The sequence below is a fragment of the Monodelphis domestica genome, chromosome 5 (assembly GCF_027887165.1).
Source record: "Monodelphis domestica isolate mMonDom1 chromosome 5, mMonDom1.pri, whole genome shotgun sequence".
Taxonomy (NCBI): domain Eukaryota; kingdom Metazoa; phylum Chordata; class Mammalia; order Didelphimorphia; family Didelphidae; genus Monodelphis; species Monodelphis domestica.
In genome coordinates this window covers 106,645,588-106,659,763 of record NC_077231.1, presented here as the reverse complement: position 1 = coordinate 106,659,763, position 14,176 = coordinate 106,645,588, and the positions used below count along the sequence as shown (strand labels likewise).

The 14,176-nt window shown below is 35.3% G+C and overlaps 1 protein-coding gene across 2 annotated transcripts in view; it reads left to right on the top strand.

The window, feature by feature from the left end:
- The window catches only part of SCAF11 (SR-related CTD associated factor 11), a 113,077-nt gene that overhangs the window by 37,081 nt on the left and 61,820 nt on the right, over window positions 1-14,176 (top strand). The window lies entirely within an intron of this gene.

Sequence of the window (14,176 nt, the reverse complement as noted above, 5' to 3'; positions counted from 1 at the left end):
AATCTATATGATAAAGGGCATCCTCAAAGGTAGATTCCTTTGAAGATTTAGCCACAGAAATAGCACTATGTAGCAATCCTCTAGTAATGCACGCTAGATAAGGTGTAAAATAGGAAGATATATAATTGCATTGTGTAGGAGATCTGATACAATGTTGAAATTGAAGAAAGATTTTCTGTGGATGGAGGTCTTTCAAATAATTCTATGTATGGGTGACATTGAGCTAATGACTTTAAGACTTAGAAAAATAACAGAGCCTCTTCTCTTGTAAGAGATGTGTAATTGTGGTAAGAAATTTTACCTGATCATTCCCATAGGAATGAACAAGTGGTTGAAGAACATGTATGTTTTTAACTTGCTTTTGGACAAACAGCTTATACTACTTAGAAATCTGAAACAGACAATATAGATGGAAAAATGCAGCCAGAAGTTGAACAAGAGAATTGAATGGGAGAGAAGAGTGTCTAAATTGTCTTGGGAGGTTGCATGGATCCTTTCCTATGCCATATTCAGTAGTTTTAAAATTTTAATTAAAAAATTTGCATTCCTATTTGGCCACTAAATAACTGGAAGCAATTGATGATTGTATACTCTTAGAGTGTGGAGATTTTGAAAGCAATAAAGCAAGTGTTTTTTATGTAGACCTCCCCCCAAAAAAGTATAAGATTGTGTCTCTACCTTCCTGGATCATTTTCTTCAAAGCATCAGGATGCTTAAATGCTTTGTTTTCATATACAATGGCCTCCTCTCTGGTCATTTTAACATTATATAATTGAACTTGATTTTTAAAAATAAATACAACTTTTATTTTCCATTTTTTGTCATTGTAGCCAATCTGATGGGCTTAAGGTAGAACCTCACAATTGTTTTAATTTGCATTTGTTTTATTTGTGATTTGAAGCATTTTTCATATGGTTATTGATAGATGTCTTTTTCTCTTTGTATACTTTGAATATTTGTCTATTTTTTATGTTTTATTTTCCCAATTATATTTAATACCAATTTTCCACATACATTTCCCAAAATTATAAGGTCCAAGTTATCTCTCTCCTCCCTCCTGAGATGATAAGTAATTTCATCTGGGTTATACATGTATGTTCATGCAAAATATTTCCATATTTATCATTGTTGTGAGAGAATACTAAGGAAAAACCAAAATTAAAAACACAAAAACAATAAAATGAAAATGGTATGTTTTTATTTTCATTCAGATTCTTAACAGTTCTTTCTCTGGAAGTGGAGAGCATTCTTTGTCATTAAGCCCTTCAGAATTTTCCTGGATCATTTTATTGCTGAGAATAGCTGTCTTTTTCAGTTGATACAATATTACTGTTACTATGTACAGTTTTCTTCTGACTTTACTTTGCATCACTTCATCTGTCTTTCCAGTTTTCTTTAGAAGATGCCCTGCCCATCCATTTTTATACCACAATAATATTCAATCATAATTCTATACAACATTTTGTTCAGCCATTCCCGTATCTTTGATCTCTTTAGTATACAGACCTAGAAGTAGTATTACTGAATTAAATGGTATACAGTTTTTCATAGCCCTTTGGGTATAGTTCCTAAGTGTCCTCCAGAATGGTCAGATCAATTCATGACCCCACCAACAATGCATTAGTAGCACAATTTTGCTACTTTTATTACTTTTCCTTTACTGTCATTGGTCAGTCTGATAGGTGTGAAGTGGTACCTCAGAGTTGTTTTCATTTTCATTTCTTTAATCAATAGTAATTTATAACATTTCAATATTATTATTGATAGCATTGATTTCTTCATCTAAAAACTATCTTTAATTGAACTTGATTTTTAAAGTAGTTGAAACAACCAAACTTGAAATCAGTTTCTTTAATAGCTACTTCATTTCCATTTTCTTTTACTACCTTACTGTAAATTTGAAATTTATATCTGAATGTTTGCTCTAAAAGGAATGCATTCTTCGATATGTTCAATCCCTACAATAAAAGAAGCTCCATTCTGTCATTCTAAGACTTATATTCTTTGTAGTTGTTTGCAAATCATAACAAACTGCCTTTTTTACTTTGCTGGCATTTTTTATAATATTCCATACCATAGATTCAGGCGTTCTGACATCTCATCCTGTTTTTACATGCTACTTGGTATCATTTTATAATTTATAATTGCATTTTATATTATTTGAACTCACATTAATCATTATCTAGTTGTACTACCGAGGAAGAATATTCCTTTGTTACATGTTGTTGAGATTTCCTCCCTCCTGAACTCTTGGGAGGATTTGGATAATACCACAGAATGGTCAGTCTTGAAGGGGTTAGTATGTATCTACATTATTTGAAGAGAAATGTCAAACTGATGAAATCACAGAACCATATGAATATTCCTTATTTTGTAAAAGACGTTTTCTTGACCCTTTTTGTCTCTATTTCATAGTCATTTCAACCCTTTCCCCCCAGATTGGATTTGTTCTCTTGACAAAGGCAAACAGATAAACAAGAGCATTCTATATCATGACCAGATCTGAGAGTCTATATGATACTCTATCCTAACAGGCCCTCTGTTATGATGTGGGAACTATTATTTTTTATCTATTCTTTGTACTTTTATTGTTTAGTTAGTTGTTGAAGTCAGTTTACTTTTCTTGGTTTTTTGAACCATTTACATTGTTGAGGAATTATGTTTTAGTTCTCTTGATTCTATTTATTTTGCCCTGTAAGGGCAATGTATATCTTCCCATAGTTCTCTAAATTCCTCTTTTTAAAAAATACTATAACTTTGCTTTTTTGGAATTTGGAAGTACTGCTGTGGAAAATCCCTCTTCCAGTATAGATAGGCCCTTTCCCTGCAATTTATAGTATTTGTAGAGTTGCTTGGAACTCTGAGAGATTAAATGACTTGCCCTGGGACATATAGCCAGCCCGTATTGTCAGATTGTAGTTTTGTTGGACAAGGTTTCCTTGCTCTGAGACCAGCTCTCTATTCAATAAGCCATGTTGTCAATTATCTTATTATGGGCTGCATCCCATAGGTTTTGAAAGGATATCTCATCATTGTCATTTTCTTCAATGAAATTATTGTTTCTATGATTTGTTCTCTAACTAGCCAATTTTGGAGAATCATATTATTTAATTTGTAATTAATTTTTAATTTGGCTCTCCATGTACCCTTACTGATCATTATTTTTATTGCCTTATGATCTGAAAAGGTTGCATTTATTATTTCTGCTTTTCTGCATTTGTCTGCCATGTTTTTATGACCTAGTATATGAAATCTTTGTGAATGTGCCATGTGCTGCTGAAAAGAAGGTGTATTCCTTTTTGTCCCTATTTATTTTTCTCCATATATCTATTAACTCTAATTTTTCTAAGATTTCATTCACCTCTTTTACCTCTTTATTATTTATTTTTTGATTTGATTTATCTAAATTTGATAGTGGTAGTTTCAAGTCTCCCACTAGTATAGTTTTACTATCTATTTCCTCCTTCAATTCTACTAGTTTCTCCATTAGAAATTTGGGTGCTATGCCATTTGGTGCATACATGTTGATTAGTGATATTTCCTCATTATTTATATTCCCTTTTATCAGGATGTATTTACCTTCCTTATCCCTTTTAATCAGGTCTGATTTTACTTTGGCTTTTTCAGATATCATGATTGCAACTCCTGCCTTCTTTCTGTCAGTTGAGACCTAATAGGTAGGTCTCACTCCAACCTTTTAATTCTGACCTTGTGAGTATCTATCTGCCTCAGGTGTGTTTCTTGTAGACAACATACGGTAGGATTCTGGATTCTAATCCACTCTCCTATTCGTCTACATTTTATGGATGAACTCATCCCATTCAAATTCAAAGTTATGGTTGTCTCTTTTGAATTCCCTAGCATTTTGATATCCTCTCCTAGATCTGTCCTTTCTTCTTTTGCCATATCCTTTTAACCCAGTGGTTTACTTTTAGTCAATCCCCCTATTCCCCTCCCTTAATATGCTTCCCTTCCTGTCCCCTCCCTTTTTGTTCTCTTCTTGTTTTTTTAGGGTCTATGAAGTTCCCTATCCCCTCTCCTACCCTCCCTTTTTTGTACTCCCTCCCCCATACCTCTCTTAGTTTTCCCTTCTTCCTTACCCTATAGGATAAGATAGACTTCAAGGTCCCACTGGATTTAGATGTTCTTCCCTCTCAGAATTGATTTCACTGAGAGTAATGTTCAAGTATTCCCTATTAAGCACTCTCTTCCTCTCCCTTTGATGAGTATTCTTCCCCTCCCCTTCCCATTTGTATCTTTGTGTGACAAAGATTATTCTATTTATTTTATTTCTTCAAGTATCTCTTGGTATCATCATCAATCCCCCCCATTCTTTTTCCTTTTTTGCCTATCATTTTATAGCCCTTAATGCCCCAGTCTTTTCCTATGAATGATTCTTCTACTTACTATAATAATAAAAACAATTTTTGAGAGTTACAAATAACATTTTCACATATATTAATATATTTAATTTGATCTAATTGTAGCACTTAAAGAAGAGTTTGAGTAAAAAAAAACAATTTTCTCTTTTTCCCTCACTTTCATATTTACCTTTTCTTGTCTATCTTGATCTTTGTGTTTGGATATCAAACTTTCTCTTAGTTCTGGTCTTTTCTTTACAAATACTTGGAAATCTTCTATTTTGTTGAATGCCCATACTTTCCCCTGGAAGTACATAGTCAGTTTTGATGGATAGGTTATTCTTGGTTGAAGACCCAGTTCTCTTTCCTTTCTGAATATTGTGTTCCAGGCCTTTCGGTCCTTTAGTGTGGAAGCTGCCAGGTCTTGTGTGATCCTGGTTGGTGCTCCTTGGTATCTGAATTTCCTCTTTTTGGCTTCTTGTAGAATTTTCTCCTTAACTTGAAAGCTCTGGAATTTGGCAATTACATTCCTGGGAGGTGTTTTTTGGGGATTTATTGTAGAGGGTCTTCTATGAACTCTTTCATTGTCTATTTTGCCCCCTTGTTCAAGAACTTCAGGGCAGTTTTCTTGGATGATTTCTTATAGTATTGTGTCAAGATTTCTGTTTATTTCTGGCTTTTCAGGTAGACCAATGATACTCAAATTGTCTTATTGTGATCTGTTTTCCTTATCTGTCACCTTATCAGTGAGATATTTTATGTTTTCTTCTATTTTGTCAGTCTTTTGACTTTGCTTTATTAATTCTTGCTGTTTTGCAAGATCATTGGTTTCCAGTTACTCAATTCTTGTCCTTAAGGCCTGGTTTTCTGCTTTAACCTTTTGGTATTCAGCTCTGATTAATTCATTTTTTTGAACCATTTCCCACTTTTCTTGCCAGAAGGCTTTCATCTTTTTTATAAATTCCTGAGATTCTTCCAGGGCTTGTGGACAATTTCAGGTTTCTTTTAGAAAATTTTGCCTTTGTTTGAATTTCATCCTGTATTTCCTCTGTGGCCTATGTTTTCCTCTGTAAAAATTCTCGACGGTCATCATCTTTTTTTTTTGGAAGGATTTTGAGGCTTCTATGTGCAATTATCCATCACTATGGATGTTTTACCTTCCCTTTTTAGTCAGAAATCTGAGTGAGCTGGGCAGGTTCTCTGTGTGTGGAGTTAAGGAGCAAGGATTTTGCCTGAGGCAAGCTCACGAATCTCCGCATTCCTTTGCTGCTCTTCTCTGTGCTACCTTCCCAGGGGCGCCCAAGGTCTGAGCTCCCCTGTCCACCTGGGTTTCTGGTCTAGCTGCTTTCAGGGGTAGGTCCCCAGTGGTCCTAGTCAGCTCCCATGGACCTGGAAATTATCAACTCTTTCCGGGTTTGCATCTCAATATTTTTTCTTAGTTCTAACTTTCCATCAGAAATTTGTGATGACCCTTTCTCCATTAGAAATTGATTTTTCCCCCTTATAGGGTTATAATTTTTATTGAAGAATGACTTATTCTTGGGTATTGGGCCATGTCTCTTATCTTTTGAAATTAATTTCATGCTTTCCTCTTATGTTATAGAAATATAGAGGTCTCTGTAATCCTAACTGTACTTTTCTGGATGCTTGCAGTATTTTATTTTTTGATATGTAAGCATTAGTTTGTGGCTGAGGCATTCCTTGCACTTTTCCTTTTGGGGTTTAAGAATTGATTTAGTGTATTCTTTTTAGAATATGTCCCTTGCTTTTTTGAGTTTGCCTGAAATATCATAAATTTTTCTCTGGCCCCCTTTTAACTATGTGAATTACTATATTTGAGAGGTGTTCCTTAGAAACAAGTAATATATTGTTAGGGTTTTGCTTTCTAAATCTTCTTGTTATTGTTCTTCTGATTTATTGGTGGTTGACCTCATTCACATTCAAATTATGAGACTGTATTTTCTCTCATATATATATATGTATATATATATATATATATATATATATATATATATATATATATATATATATAGTCTTATATTTTTTCCTCTGTTTACCTCTTCAACCCCTTTTATCAAACAGAAAGAGGGTGGAAAAAGAAGGAATGTGAACAATGCTAGTGACTTGACAGTTCAAGTGTTCTGCTTCCATGTCATTGCCCCTTTCTTTTTCCTTGTTCCAGGCTCTGATCTCTCTTTATTACAGTTTTCTTTCTTTCCTTTTAATCTCTATTTATGATCTATCTTACGAAGTTGTAGCTTGTTTGGCTCATGACTATTTTCTTTTGAAGTTGACTATTCCACTTAAACTGTCTCCCTATTTTGTTTATCTCTGTTTTAATATTCTGCTTTACCAGACTCTTGGGTGTGTGTTTGCATGCATTCAACCATCCTTTGCTTCAGATAAGTGACATTTATACCGTTCTGTGTTTGTGTATTATTCTTTCGTACCCAAAATATGAGACTTAGTAAATTATACAACTTTCTCTTTCTTCTAGTAATTTCCTTTTTGTGTATTTTTCCCCTTTTAAGCTCACTTTTAAAAAGTACAAAGACAGGTAAAGGTCCTGTGTCCTATTTTAACTCTGATTCTTGAAAACATTAGGATTCTGAAGAGATATTTGTCTTTTTTCTTTCAGAGTTTAAGCATTCATGGTTTAAAAAATTCTCCTAATTGCTGAAATGTATTACTTTGTTTCTTTTGGCTTCTGTGTTTACATGACAAATTATTTCCTTGGTCAGTGAGATCTAATGTTACAGATACAAAGCGAGACAAGACAGTTTTTGTTATCAAAGAGCCCACAGTCTAATGAGGGAAACAATATGCAAATAACTTTGTACAAACAAATTACATACGAATACATTTGAAATAATCAACAGAGAGAAAGTATTAGAATTAAGAACAATCAGGAAAAGATGGAATTTTAGTTGGAACTTGATAGAAGCCAGTGAAGTCAAGTGGTGAAGATGAGGATGGAGAGAATTTAAAGAGCATTCAAAGTTGTGATGGCTAGCCAGATTTGAAAATATTTTGAGTCAGACAATGGAGACTTGCTCAAAAAAACTAACAGAGCCAATGTCACTGGATTGATGAGTATGTGGTGGGAAGAAAGGCCTGTATAAAAAACGACTAAAAAGTTAGGGGATAGATTTTAAAGGTCTTTGGAGGTCAAACAGGTAATTAAAAAAAAATATATATATATATGTATTTAATTAACTTAGAATATTTTCCATGGTTACAGGATTCATATTCTTTCCCTCCCCTCCTCTCTTCCCCCCTTCTGGAGTGATGAGCAATTCCACTGGGTTTTACATGTATCATTAACCCATTTCCATATTATTAATATTTGCAATAGAGTGATCATTTAAAGTCAACATCCCCAGTCATATCCAATCATATCCCTATTAATCCATGTGATCAATCATATGTTTTTCTTTTATGTTTCTACTCCCACAGTTCCTTCTCTGGATGTGGATAGCATCTTTCTCATAAGTCCCTCAGAATTGTCCTTTATCATTGCATTGCTGCTAGTAGAGAAGTCCATTATGTTTGATTGTGCCACAGTGTATTAGTCTCTGTGTACAATGTTCTGGTTCCGCTCTTTTTGCTATGCATCAATTCCTGGAGGTCTTTCCAGTTCACATGGAATTCCTCCAGTTCACCATTTCTTACAAGACAATAGTATTCCATCACCAACATATACCACAATTTGTTCAGCCATTCCCCATTCTAAGGGCATCCCCATATTTTCCAATTTTTTTGACACCACAAAGAGCATGGCTTAAATGCCTTAAAATATTGATAGCAGCATTTTTTTTTTGTGGTAGCAGGGAAGGAAAAAAACCCAAGTATTTATTAAACACCTACGATGTGACAGACACTATACAAATATTCTCTCATTTGATTCTCACAATAACTTTCAAGGTTGGAGCTATTATTATCCCCATTTTACAATTGAGAAAACTGAAGCAAACAGAGGTTAATTGACTCATCCAGAGTCACATAACTATTAAGAGTTTCAAGGATAGATTTAAATTTGTCTTCCTGACTCTAGGCTCAGTTCTCTATCTACCGCACCACCTCGCTGCCTCAGAACTGAAAATAGAAACAAGACAGAAGCCCACCAACTAGGGCATAATGAAACTAAGGTACATGGATATATAATGGACTATTATAATGTGGTAAGAAATGATGGAATAGGAAATTTTCAGATAAAAAAATCAAAACTATTAATAGGTACATGAAAAAGTGTTCTAAACCTCTCATAATTAAATCAAAGCAAATCAAAACAACTCTGAGGCACCACCTCACACTTAGTAGACTGGCTAATATGACAGCAAAAGAATGTAATAAATGGTGGAGGGGATGTGGTAAAATTGGGACATTAATGGTGGAGTTGTGAATTGATCCAACCATTCTGGAGGGCAATTTGGAACTATGCCCAAAGGGCACTAAAAAACTGTCTGCCCTTTGATCCAGCCAGACCACTGCTGGGTTTGTACTCCAAAGAGATAATAGGAAAAATATGTGTACAAAAATATTCATAGTTGTGCTCTTGTGGTGGCAAAAAATTGGAAAATGAGGGGATGCCCTTCAATTGGGGAATGGCTGAACAAATTGTGGTGTATGTTGTTGATGGAATACTATTGTGCTAAAAGGAATAATAAAGTGGAGGAATTCCATGTGAACTGGAACGACCTCCAGGAATTGATGCAGAAAAAGAGCAGAACCAGAACATTGTACACAGAGACTAATACACTGTAGCACAATCAAATGTAATGGACTTTTCTACCAACAGCAATGCAATGATCCAGGACAATTCTGAGGGACTTATGAGAAAGATGCTATTCACATCCAGAGAAGGAACTGTGGGAGTAGAAACATAGAAGAAAAACATATGATTGATCACATGGTTCAATGGGGATATGATTGAATATGATTAGGGATGCTGACTTTAAATGATCATTCTATTGTAAATATTAATAATATGGAAATGGGTTTTGAACAATAATACATGTAAAACCCAGTGGAATTGCTCATCGCTCCGGGGGGGAGGGGAAGAGGAGGGGAGGGAAAGAACATGAATCATGTAACCATGGAAAAATATTCTAAACTCCTAGCAATGCATTAGTGTCCCAATTTTGACACATCCCCTCTAACATTTATTACTTTTCTTTGCTGTCATGTTAGTCAATCTGCTAGATGTGAGGTGGTTCCTCAAGAGTTGTTTTAATTTTCATTTCTCTAATTATGAGAGATTTATGTGTTTATTGATAGTTTTGATTTTTGCATCTGAAAACTGCCTATTTGTGTCCCTTGCCCATTTATCAATTGGGGAATGGCTTGATTTTTTTTTTTTTGTATAATTGATTTAGCTCCTTATAAATTTCAGAAATGAGACCTTTGTCAGAGGATTTTGTTTTAAAGATTTTTTCCCCCATTTTGTTGCTTCCCTTCTTATTTTGGTTGCATTGGTTTTGTTAGTACAAAACCTTTTAAATTTAATGTAATCAAAATTATTCACTTTACATTTGGTAATGTTCTCTATCTCATACTTGGTCTTAAACTCTTTCCTTTTCCATAGATCTGACAGTTATACTATTCTATGTTCACCTAATTTACATATAGTTTCCTTCTTTATATTTAAGTTATTTACCCATTCTGAATTTATCTAGGTGTAGGGTGTGAGATGTTGATATAAATGTAATCTCTCCCATATTGTTTTCCAATATTCCTAGCAGTTTTTGTCAGATAGTGGGTTCTTGTCTCAAAAGCTGGGATCTTTGGGTTTATCATATACTATCTTCTGAGGTCCTTTATCCCAAGTCTATTCTATTGGTCCACCCTTCTATCTTTTAACCAGTACCATATTGTTTCTATGATCCTGGCTTTATAGTACAGTTTAAGATCTGGTACTGCTGAGCCCCCATACTTCATATTTTTCTTTTCGTTAGTTCCCATGGTATTCTTGATTTTTTTTACCAAACAGGTGATTTTATAATTGATCCCAAAAGTGGTGGGGAGTCACTGAAACTTATTAAATAGGTGGATGACATAGTCAGAACTATTCTTTGGGATGATCAATTTTGACAGCCAAGTGGAGAGGAGGGAGACTTGTGGCAGACCTTTGCTATTATAATAGTTCAGTAATGAGGTGATAAATACTTGCATGGTGACATGCAAGGATGGTGACAATGTCAGAGGACAGAAAGGTATGCATGTGAAAGATGGTACTAAGCTAAAATTGATAGACCTTGACAACAGTTTTGATATCTAGGTGAGAGGGTATGAAGAGGAAATGAGTTGAGAATCACACCTAGGGTTGTGAGCCTAAGTAACTGGGAGGATGGTGATGCCTTCAATAAAAAGTAAGAATGTTAGGAATATTGAGTAGAAAGATAATCAATTATGTTTTAGACATGATGAATTTAAGATATTTATAGAACTTCTAATTCAAGACATTCTGTAGACTATTAGAGATGTGAGACTAGAGGTCAGCCGAGAAGTTTAGGATTGGATAAATGGCTTAAGAATCATCAGCATGGAGAAAAACTGAATGGAAAGGTGATGATATCACCTAGTTAGATAAGATAGAGGAAAAAGAGAAGAAGGCTCAGAACTGAATCTCAATTCTATTATTTTACAAAAAATGCTTCAAAATTTCCTGTTACATTATTTTTTTCTTTGATCTGAGTATATGTAAAAAGATTGTCCTTGACACCTTTTTATGTGAGATAGGAGTGAATGAGTGGCTGAGGGAGATGAGATGAAGAGAATAGAAGGGAGAGCTCTCAGCCAGTGCTTTAATATTTATTTTGGAGTGGCCAAATAAAGGATGTTAGAATATCAGTGGATATATTCATTAATGAATTTGCCCTTTGACAGTGAATCCATTAGTCAGTAGATCAAATTGCCTCATGGGGAGTGTGTGGTACAGAAAGTTGGAAAAGTTTTCAAGATATATGGAATTACCCTCAACAAACTTGAGTCTTGAAAATTTTTTATTGCTATTATGATAAAAATTCTGAGAGATTGGGTTCTGGGTAAAAAAATCAATTTCTTGATCAGGCTAGCAATAACCAACAACACAAATTAGTTGATAAGCAGTGATATGGCATGTTGGCATTAAATGCAGTTTTGGAAGCCCTCTTCTAGACATTTAATTGGTGGATACCTAATAAGGATGAGGAATGATTTCTTTACAGTTCTTCCCTGAAGAAATCAGGTTATACCTGGTTAGTAGTGACATCATCCCCTTCACTCTTATTCACTTCAGTTGGAAGGGGGTAGTGATATCCAAATGTATTGTCCTGCTACCCACAGACATTTTTTTGGGCTTTAAATAGTTTTTGTTTGCTCAGCAAGGTGGTACTTGCAACCTCATTTTCAGTCATTCCAATTTAGAATATGGTCTGGGGCAGGAAATGTAAGAGAAACTCTCAAAAAAAGGAGGAGGATAGTTATCACCTCAGAAAAAGCAAAATTAAAAATTTACCTAATTAAAAGAGATAATCAGGGAAATTACATTTTGATAGAAATAATAGTAGCCAGTCTTCCTCCCCCCCATCCCCTCTTCAGGCCAGTTTCACTCTCTGAGGTTTCAGTCACTCATGGTCATTCCAAGAGGAGCGAAGAAAGAAGGGAGGAAATGTCAGGATAAGGGCCACCCAATACAGGAGTCTGCCAAAGGTGATGGTCTTTCCTTGGATCAGTTCTACTTTCATTTGGGTTTTTTTTTCCCCCTCTGGTGAGATTGGGAAGCTGTGGAGTGCTGAGCTGAGGGACAAGAATGAGGAGAAAGAGCCTACTGTACTAGTTAGTAAAGTTAGAATAGGTATTAAAAGTCAAAGCAAGAATTGTCTTTCAGATTTCAGATATCCACTGGGAGTTTTGGGACATATTCCTTGCAGATAAGGAGTGAGCCACTATACAGTACTGTATAATGATTTATAATGTAATTTAATATTGTTAATGCTTTACTGTGTTTTTCAAACTTTTTAATATGTATGTATATACAAGGAGATTGTATTATATAGGGCTGTGGTGTTGAACCTATGGCACACATGCCAAAGATGTCACACCGAGACTTCTTTGTGGACACGCATGCCATTAACGGCAGAGTTAGTTGCTAGAAAGGCAGAGAGACTCTGGCCGAGCTGCTCCCTTCTCCCTCTCCACTGGGCCTCCCTGTCCCATTGCACTTATTTCCTTTCCTGTCTGGGGTAAGGCAGCTGTGATGGGGGGCCTTGGGTTCAGGGGGGGAGCAGGGCATAGCATGTGGTCTCTAAGAGATTTATCATCACTGATATAGAGGATAAGCAAGTGTTCACTTTTATCTCTGATTTAAGTTAGCCACAGTAGGTTTTGGGACGTATCTCCCTTGGATAATGTAGTATCAAGAATTTTTAAAGTTAAATTTGTAAAAATAAGAATCATTCCCTAGTTGATAAATGGTCAGAGAATATGAACAGGCAGTTTTCAGAAGGAATCAAACCTATCTATAGTCATATTAAAAAATACTCTAAATCACTATCAATGAGAGGAATGCATACTGAAACAACTCAGAGGTACTACCTCACACTTATCAGATTTGCTGACATGACAGATAAGAAAATGACAAGTGCTGGAGGGGAAATGGAAAATTAGATATGCAAATGCACTGCTGGTAGAATTGTGAACTGGTCCAACCATTCTAGAGAACAATTTGGAACTATGCCCCCAAATCTAATAAACTCTTTAATGAAACAATACCAAAACAAAACTACTAGATTTGTGCTCCAATGAGAGAGAAAGAAAGGGAAAGGAACTATTTGTACAAAAAAGTATTTATGGCAGCTTGGGATGATGGGATTAACTCTTCCCAGCCCATTTTTAGATTTAATCACCAGAAGCCTATAAACCCCACTTACGCTTGAGTGGGGAAGGTCTGTGACCCACATGTGCAATAGTGGGTGATGAATCAGAATCAACTGACTGCCCCCCTGGCAGTCCTAAGCAAAACTTTAGCTGTATTTGGTATAGGTAAATTGGAAGGAAGTCACAAGAAGTGAAGAAAAGGAATGGTCTTTAAGCATTCCAAGAACTTCCTGTGAAGAGGTCTTTCCCCTTCAACTTGATCTTAAAGGAGCTCCAGCTTGAGACCTCAGACTGCTCTTGGACTTTTCCTTTAGAACTACCACTTGGGGTAAGTGAAAAAGGCTGACTCCTTTCCTGGCTTTTCTGAAGGGACTAGCCTCAGGAGAGTCCTACCCTCTTGAGAGAGGATCCCTGCATCCCCAGGTCCTCTGCTCAAGACTGAAGCCCCTCTGGATAAGGACTAATTAGCCCTGCTTGGGTTGAGCCAGGGGTTGGAGCAAAATACTTAGTGTGTAGGTTAGATATCTTACCCTATCCTCTCTCTGATTTTCTTACTTTCACTCTTTCTATATTTTATGAATAAATTGCTAAAAAAATCATTTTGGAATTGATTAAAATTCCTGTTTAACCTAGTTTTCAAAGAGTATTCATCTATTGTATTAAGAAATACAATTTAATACATACAGTTCTGTTATTTGAGGCAATGGGGGTAGTACCAGGACACAAATTGACCCAAATTAAAAACTATACATATTCATTTAGAGCTGATATTAGGTCAGATGATGCAAATTATGTCATAGAAGATGCATTATTGTGCTTTTGTGAAAATGACTTATGGTAAAAAGAAAAAAATAGGTATTTGTATATCAGTTTAAAATGAGCAAAAGTACACAGGTATTATCCATGTTTTGCACATGAGGAAACAGAACCAAAGGTTAACTGAATTGCATATAATTGAT